The sequence below is a fragment of the Pinus tabuliformis genome, chromosome 9, assembly GCF_031772625.1.
Source record: "Pinus tabuliformis cultivar Carrire ecotype Pingquan chromosome 9, CPIR1, whole genome shotgun sequence".
Classification (NCBI taxonomy): domain Eukaryota; kingdom Viridiplantae; phylum Streptophyta; class Pinopsida; order Pinales; family Pinaceae; genus Pinus; species Pinus tabuliformis.
Window position 1 is genome coordinate 1403088407 of NC_142307.1, and position 9739 is coordinate 1403098145.

Here is a 9739-nt window from a genome sequence, read left to right on the forward strand (position 1 = left end):
AATAATAAATGTTGACTGTGATTTACCTCAAAGGAATAACAGATATAAATTCTATAATTGTTTTGTTTTTATTACCAAATGAAACCATAAAAAAATTAATAATAAAACTCTACATAGTATAATTGAAAAGAATCTCAATTCCAATCAAAGTAAACATTCAATATTCAACTAACAAATTCGACACCCAAGTCACCGATTTAACAATTACACAAAATATAATTTGTAATAATGTATCTCATGAGATCTTAACAGTAAAATGAGTATTGAGTTTATCCGAATGTTGCTCCAATCACTATGGCTACGTACTACCGTTCAAAATTAAAATAGATTAGCAAACAAGCTATACCATAATACTATTAGAATAGGATACTTGTGAATTTTCCACCTTTTTCCACCCAACCTAGATCTGTAATCCACCAGTGCACCCCTGAGCTGAGATGCTCTTACCTCCAGCATCCATATCCTCTATTTATTTATTTCTTAGGTATTTCGTATGCTGGATGTTTCCCCTTAGTGGTGTTCCACTTTTGTGGTCATCCATAACCACTGCCTAGGATTTTTCCTTAAAAGCACCCCTTTATATCTTGTGATGCTTTATGCTTGTCCATGCTTAGCATCTTTCCCCAGCTAAATGATTTAATCGATTGTTTCTCCTATCAATTAAATCCTATCTAGAACCTTTATCATGGAAGACATATCTTAGGCAAGAGTCTCATCCTTAGGTGTCTCATTCTCAAGTGCTTCAATCCATTTATTTATTTACTTAATTATTTTAAATGTACTCTATGTCTTTTTCCACCATAATTTCAGCCTAAAATAAAAACAATATAGCAACAATAAAGTGATATTAAATTCTTCCCCGCTTTTATTTACACCCTCCTTAGTGTTTATTTTCCAGCCACTTCTTTTCGGAATAATTCTGAATAATTTTTATGCATTTCATCCTCTTACTCCCAGATAGCCTCCTCGGGAGTAAAATTATTCCATTGTACCTTAACCCAAACAACAGATTTATGTCGGAACCAAATCTTTTTCCGACCAATCAATAGTGTGAGAACTATCGTGCACATATTTCTTGAGAAAAGACACATGAAAAAAATAATGAAATTTAATATGACTGGGTAATGCTAATTGATAGGCTACAGGTCCTATTCGTTCTAGAATTTCAAACGGTCCATAAAATTGGGTTGCCAATTTTGAATAGGTTCCTATTCTTAATGTACCTTTTCTTGGCTTTATTCTCAAATAAACATAATATCCCATTTTGAATTATCTACGTATTCTCTTTTTGTCTGCATAAATTTTTTTTTGTTCCTATGTAGTGTTATATTCTGTTGAATTTTCCATATTATCTCTTCCATTTCTTCCAATGCATCAGGCCCAAGAATCAACCTATCCTCCGGTAGACTCCACCTAGGTGGTGTATGGAATTTTCTGCCATACGAAGCTTCAAAAGGGCTCATTTATATAAATGTTCGATAACTGTTATTGTAGATAAACTCAGCTAAATGCAAAAAATCTTCCCATTTTGTAGGTCTATCCATAACATACATTCTAATCATGTTCTCAAAAATTTGGTTGATTCTCTTATCTATCCATCCATTTGAGGATGGTATGTTGTACTTAAATTTAATTTAGTTTCCATGCCTCCAAACAATGCTTTTGAAAAGTTTGAGGTTAATTTGGCATCCCTATTCGATACTATCATCTTTCGTACTACATGTAATCAGAAAGTCTCCTTTACGAAAATATTATCAATTTGTATCGTACCATAAGTAGATTGTACGGGTATGAAATGAGTTCCCTTACTTAAGCTATCCACCATCACCATGATGGAGTCATGCTGTCGCTTTGTCCTCGGTAGACCTATAATAAAATCTAAAGAAATTATTCCCCACTTCCATTCAGGGATAGGTAGCGAATTCAGTAACATGGTAGGTCGTTGATGTTATACCTTTACCTGTTCAAATTCCAAGCATTTTGATCAATATTCAGCCACCTCCTTCTTCGTACATAGCCAAAAGAAGTTATTCCTCAATGTTGTGATCATATTTTGATACACAGGATGTCATATGTATGGTTTCATGTGATATTCATCAAGGATCATCTATTTCAAGGTAGGTACATTGGGAATGTACAATATTTCTCTATAAAACAAGAACTTTTCAGGATTTTCTGCATAACGAGGAATATTAATCTATTGTTATTGCTATTGAATTTCTTAGTGTTTTGGGTCATTGGTTATGAAATTTCAAATCTATTCTATGAAATCTGTACTAGTACTACTAATAACCACCTCCATTAGATTATAAGCATGTCTGCTCAAAGTGTCTGCTATCTTGTTTTCCTATCCTTTTATGTGCTTTATGTCGAATTCAAATTCACTAATGAACGCCATCCACCTATCTTGTCTAGCATTGAGATTTGGCTAGCTGAGAATATAGTTTAGAATGATATTATTGATTATCAAGGGGAACTTTTTTCCTTTAAAACAATGCCTCCACATATTTAAGGCATGTATAACAACAAGAAGTTCTAAATCATATACAACATAATTCTGCTCATGAATTTTAGATTTCGAGATTCATAATCTCTCATAGAATTATCTTGAAGTAGAACCCCCCCAAATCCCTCCATACAAGAATTAGTGCAAACTGTAAATTATTTGTTTGGATCTGCAAACTTTAGGATGGGAGTTGTTATGAGTAAATTTTTTAGTTTATCGAAACTCTTTTTACATTCTGTAGTCCATTCAAATTTTACTCTGTTTTGTAGTGATGTCATAGGATATGCTATTCTGGAAAATCCCTTTATAAAGCTATGATACTATCCAACAATTTCAGTAAACGATTGACAAACAAACACATACTTTGGTGTGGGTAAATTAACCATGACTTCAACCTTTTTAGTATCAACTACTAATCCTTCCTTAGAAATGACATGACCCAAGTATTGTCTTTTGGTTTTGTAAAACTCACATTTGCTAAATTTGGCATACAACTGATTTTCTTGTAAATTTTGCAGCACCAAGTTTAGGTGTTCCTTATGCTATTATTTATTTCTAGAATATATTAGAATGTAATAATAAATACCATCACAAATTTGTCTAAATATTTGTTGAGTACATTGTTCATCAAGCACATAAAGGTCGATCAGTAATTTGTAAGGCCAAAGGGTAACACTACAAGCTCGTAGTGTCTATATCTGGTCCTAAAGGTTATTTTATGAATATATTCACTTCTAATTCTTAGTTGATGATATCCTGTGCTTAAATCGATTTTTGAAAAAATGGTTGCCCCCTTACCTGTTCAAACAGGTCATAAATATGGGGCAATTGGTAGTTATTTTTTATTGTTAACTTATTTAACTGTTGGTAATAAATGCACATTCCAAATGTGCCACAATAGGCCTAATGTATCCCTTATTCAAAAACTCTTGTAGCTACATTTTTAGTTCCAACAATTCAAGTGGACTCATCTGATAAGGTGCTCTAGACAATGGGGTTGCACTGGGTACCAAATGAATGGAAAATCCTATATCTTTGTGAGGTGATAAACTTGGGATCTCCTCTAGAAAAGAATCTTAGAATTCATTAATAATAGGCAGCGTATCTAAGTTTGGCTCCTCTCCTTGTTGTTTTCCTACTTCCACATGAACCATACATAATTGACACCCCTTCCTCGCACTCTTTTTCATTTGTAAACCATAACTTTTCTTGACTGATATGGGCTTTGGTATTCCATGAGTTGACTAATTTTTTCCTTCTTGATTTATGCAAGTCTCTATTTTTTTTAAACAGTTTGTGATGGCCTCCTCACTTTCCATCAAGTTCATACCTATTAGTATATCATATGATCCTAGGGGAAATACATTAAGGTTCACAGTTGTGAATTATCATTTAAATTAAGATGACATTTCTTTACTTGATTGGTCACCATTCTGTTGGTGCTAGTTGTTAACTGCACCAACCAGGGAGTTTTATATTTTTCATCTTTAAGTTTACATTTTTCTACCACATATGGTCCAATGTAACTTAAACTAGCCCCCAGATCAGTTAAAATAGAAACAGGGTGGTTGTAAATAGTACCTTCAATATCAATCATCGTTGATTGATGCTCGTCTTATCTATCCTCGAAGGCTGCAATTATTTTGGGAATATTTCTGGCAATATCATTCACTGTAGTGGCCTCATCAACAACTTGGATGTTTTGGACAGATTTGGGATTATGTGGGCAATCCCTCACCAAATGTGTCTCTCCACATACCCAACACTTTTGTGGTTCTCTTTCCTTACCCCCACTCGTATTTATCCCATTAATATCCACATATTTTTACCCAACTTGGGACTATGCCAACAGATTTACGTTCCCCATACTGGACCTTTTCTATTGATGATCCTTCCCAAAAAAAATTCAGATAGCTTTGTTTTTGTCATTTCTCTCCAATTACAGGTTTTCCTCTATTTTTATTTTCCCAACCCTTGGAGTTCTCTCCCTTACTTAAATTCCTGGTAACATAACCTTTCCTTCCTTAGTGTTTCATCCATCGTCTTTAGATTATTAAATTGAATTTTCTCCTTATACACAGTAGGCAAATAGTTCACAAACTATTGTACATTAGCCTTTTCTTATTTAATGTAAGGTAAATACCGCAGTAAATTGGTAAAATTTGCCACAAAATCATCCATCATGCGGTGTCATAACCTTAATTCATGGATCTCCATTGCATAGTCATCATAAAAAGGTTCATTTAAATACCACTTTTTAAACTGTTTTTGGAACTCGTCTAACGATATTTTATTTTCCTCAAGAAAAATAACACTCTTTTCCTCATCCCACCAAATAGAAACTTTATCTTGTATTTCGTAAATGACCAATCGTTCCTTCAGGTTGCTCTCATAATCTTAAACGTGAAATATTTAGTCATATTAATTAACGAAGCCTCTAGATCCACCTCGTTTTCCCCATAAAAAATAGGAGCCTTGATCTTCTATAATTCCCCTTGTAACTTTCTTCGTTTCTTTTTCTTCTCATTTCTGGGATATGTTCTATCAGAATCCTCCCCACTATCAGACTTCTGTAAATCTGTGCTCCTTTTTGCTCCTTTCACTATCTCAAGTTCCACTATTTTATGACTAGACTTTCAGTCAGCGCTCTAACCATTTTTTCATGTTCCTCACTGCCCTTTAAAAATCCATCATTACTACTGCTTAAATATGGTCGTTCTTGATGCAGGTTTCTAATGACCTCCATGAATTGATTCCTGGATTGGGTGGCTTCATTTCCTAGTTCAACATACAAATCCTCTCCTTCAGCGACGGTTGGAGGCTCTTCAACCATTATTTTTTTCTGTGATCAAGTTGCTTTATTACCTTGCAAGTCAAACAACATTAAAATCAATTCTTCTTGTCTCCAACTTTTCGAATCTGTAAATTTATATTAACAATGTATTTTTTTTTGTGGTGGTTCCTTTAGGCCTAGGGATGTATTGGGTCTCTGATATCATATGTCACATCTCTTCTTTCATTTTCACCACTACAGTGACTAATTTTTTTTTTTAACACAATTAAACTTACCTTTACATGCCATAGCATGCCTATTGTTACTTCATAATATTCATGTTATAATATAAGGTTTATTTCGAATGGGATAACCTGTTGTTTTACGAGCTTAAATATAGCTTACTAGACTTGGATCCTCTATTCATTTCATTGTTGTGCTTGCACATGGTTTAAACATATGTACCAATTTTAACTTAAACACCCACCTTAGGTGTCCACTTTTGTCACTTGCTACAGTATAATTCTTTTGTTTATAGCCATTTTTCACACATTAACTCTATGGTTGGAATGGATTACATGACGACAATACTCCAGTTAATTACAGATATGAAATTATGCATTTTTTAGTCATTACAGAGCAGGGTTTACACAATATTTATGGCACAGTTATTACAGCACACATTATAATCAAAGAAAATATTTACTTCCCATGCAACTTAGCTTAATAGGTCCTCAGGTTCTTTAAGAGTTTACCTATATTTTTTCTCTTGGAAAACCCCGTAGCCAATCCTAGCAGGCCATGGCCTTGTCCTTCACATGGGTACCTCGGACCGTGATGAGGCATTGGAACTAGCAACAATTGGGATGTGGAGTTCAGAATCAAAGGTGTGGATTTATCTTCCTAACACTAACATCTCACTTTTCCTTCAATTAGTCATTTTTGTTTTGCGATTACCTTTCCCATCCTCTCTGGCTGGTGTCATGGCGAAGTCATTATTAGCACTTTTTCCCAGCTAATTACCTACAGGTGTCATTCTAAATTCGTGGTGGTGAAGAGGTGGGTTTTTGGTATAACATTCGTCATTATCCTCAATGCTATAGGTAACGAAATGTTTTCATCCCTTTTCGTTATTTTTAGGGGCTTAAGTGATTATGAGTTTCTTACCTTTGTCCAATTTCCCGTTAATTTTTCACACCCCTGAAATTGATTCACTGGAATGTTCTTCTCAAGTAAATATATTCGCGATGGTGGGGAATTTCCTTGAGCATCCCCATAGCGTGGTTGACTCCAAGTACTCAAACCAGTTCCAAACATTGACACTCTGACGTCATCTTGGTTCTATTACTATAACGTTTGGATTTTTTTCTTTTATTCACCCCTCTTTTACTTATTTTGGTTTGTGATTTAATGTATGGGTACCAACAGTCGCTCAGGTCCCTTGAGCTTTCTTGCTTGATTGCAACAACGAGACTAGGTAATCTTCTATTCCTTTTCTCTTCTTTGGTTTAGGTGGTTTCACTCTATGCTCATTATAACACTTCCCTTCACCGAAAATTGGAATTTAGTTACACAATTCGTGACCCTATTCAGGTTTCTCATATGTATTTATCTTACGAATTCCCCTTTTATTTAGCCGTCTTCCCTCACATGGCTCATATATTTATTTTCATTTTAAAAGGTGTTTTCTTAGTTGTCTTGTTTGAACTAACCAGTGAGTTTCCTTTCTCGTGTAGATACAGTGGCTGCATTCATCATTCCAGTGATAGTTACCCCCTTGCTTCCTTCTACATTTTATTTCTTTTGAGTAATCATGTATTCACACTCTGGATTGATTTTCACTATTCCTCCTTTATTTTTGCAGGTAATACCTCCCCCATGTCTTCCTTCGATGCATACCATGAAGCCTGGTTGTCACTAACACTCTAACCTCATGCTTTTCCTCAAATTGGTGGGTTACGTTTATTTTCCTGGCTTCAATTTTTGCAAGAAACTCTTCGCTAAAATTGTTGAGGATCTAGGTATTCCCCTGATCAATTGGGTTGGGATTCTATTAACTCTTTTAAATATCTCAAGGTTTCTCCTAATTTCCTGTGGCAATGGTCACGACTCTATAGTCTATTATGGTGTCGTTTTTTCCTAGAGGTTGTAGAGTCTATAAGTTTCACTTGCTAGGGGCATGCCCTTAGTTAAATTTTTTATCATAGTTATTGGTAACTATGGAAGAAATTCTTTAAGAAATTTATTCCAATGACGGTATTGAAAGAGACTTTGTCTTTGTAATAAAGATATTTTGTTTCTATAAAAGGTAGCTTAATTATTGCAACTAGTTCTTGGTCGTTTATGCTTATTTTTGTTCACAATTTGTATGAAGTTAATTTATAAATGAAATGAGAGCTACTTCTAGAAAAAAAATGTCCCACATCCATATGAGCTATTTTATTTAGAAACAATTAATATTATATGTTATTGCAATTAAATTCTCCACGATTTCTCTCCCAATTTTCTGCTACAAGTGTTGTATAGACTTCATGGTTATTTTCTTTTGTTAACTTAGTTTATTTGTGATGCTACTAATATTGAAGTAATGGGAAATGAGGCCATAGTTCACATTGAACAAGCGGCCATGGTAGTATTCATCTTTCGTTTCTTTTTGTTACATATTAATTACTGTTATAATGCAACACCCATAACTGTATTTTCGGTTGCATCATAGTTCTGCTTGCTAACAGTATAATGAATAAAGTTTCTCCTTGTTACGTACGTTGGACTGTGTAATTGCTATTTTCCTTTCTGCGTCAAGTCATACATTTTGAAATTAAAAGATACCAATACCCTCCCACTAACGCATAAATATGTTTTTTTTGAAAATTACTAAATTGGACTATTTTTGTATCGATACATGACCTCTTCAAAATATTCATTGTAATTTTTTACCTTCCAGTTGCATAATCCTGCGATAATTGAAATTTCACCAAAGGCTTCCACCCAATTATTTATCAAGTCTTTTATATAAGAACATATTTAATTTATATTACCCCTAACATGGTTCTCACCTATGATCTACAATACTTCTGGAGTATTCACCCTGTAGCATTAATGGTGGTTCTCTAATCCATTAGTGTAGGAGAAGAATACCCTCATCTCCTGAAGCAATAAATGTTGACTACGATTTATCTTAAAGGAACAAGAGACATAAATTCTATAATTTTTTTGTTTCTATTACTAAGTGGAACCACAAAAAAATTAAGTAATAAAACTGTACACGTATCATTGAAAACAATCTCAATTCTGAACAGAGTAATTCCTCAACTAATAAAATTTACTCCCAAGCCACTGATTTAACAATTACACAAAATATAATTTTTAATAATGTAACTCATGATCTCTTAGTAGTAAAACGAATATTGATTTTATATGAATTATCATCCAGTCACTACGACTATGTACTATTGTTCAAAATTAAAAATAGATTATAAAAAGACATAGACCATAATATTGTTAGGATAGGATACTTCAGAATTTTGCACCCTTTTTTACCCAACCTAGAATTATAATCCACCAGCTTTCCCCTGAGCTAAGATGCTCTTTCGTCTCGTATCCACAACCTCTTTTGATTTCTTTCTTACGTATTTCATACCTTCTTCTATGTTGCATGTTTCCCTTTAGAGGGATCCCATTTTTGTGGTCATCCAATACCATTATGTAGGCCTTTTTCTTATATTCTTGCCTTTATCTCCCGTGATGCTTTATTCCTATCCAAGATTAGTATCTTTCCAGAACTATGTGATTAAATTGATTCTTTCTCCTATCCAGTAAATCTTATCTAGAATCCTATCTAGAATCTTTATCATGGAAGAAATATCTTAGGCAAGAGTCTCATATTCAGGTGTCTCATTCTTAAGAAATTCAATCCATTTATTTATTAATATAAGTATTTATTTATATAATTTCTTTAAATGTACTTTATGGATTTTTTTGCCAAAATTTCAGTTTAAATTAAAAAAATATTGCAACAATAGAGGGATATTACATATGCACTTTTGTATATTCATTCTTACATATCTATGTACATATGTAGAAATTGCGCATATATGTAAGGTGGATTTTGTATATGTGTAATTATGTGTATGCATATAGATATGTGTGACTATGTGGTTCCCTATGATGCCCATGTCAGTGTGTGGTGTTTGAGTGAGGACACAAATGAAAGAATAGGAAAGAGTTTGTTTTCAATAACACATATATATAAACCATAAAAAATGTTTAATTTTAATCTTGTGAATGCATTTTCACATATATGTGACTTCCATATATGCACACTTCCATATCTATGTGTATATATGGATGTTGTATTTCATATATGCACATATTTTGTATGTATGTATATATATATAGAAAGATGTATATATGGAAAATGACTTCTACATATATGTGACTTTCATATATGTATGATTCCA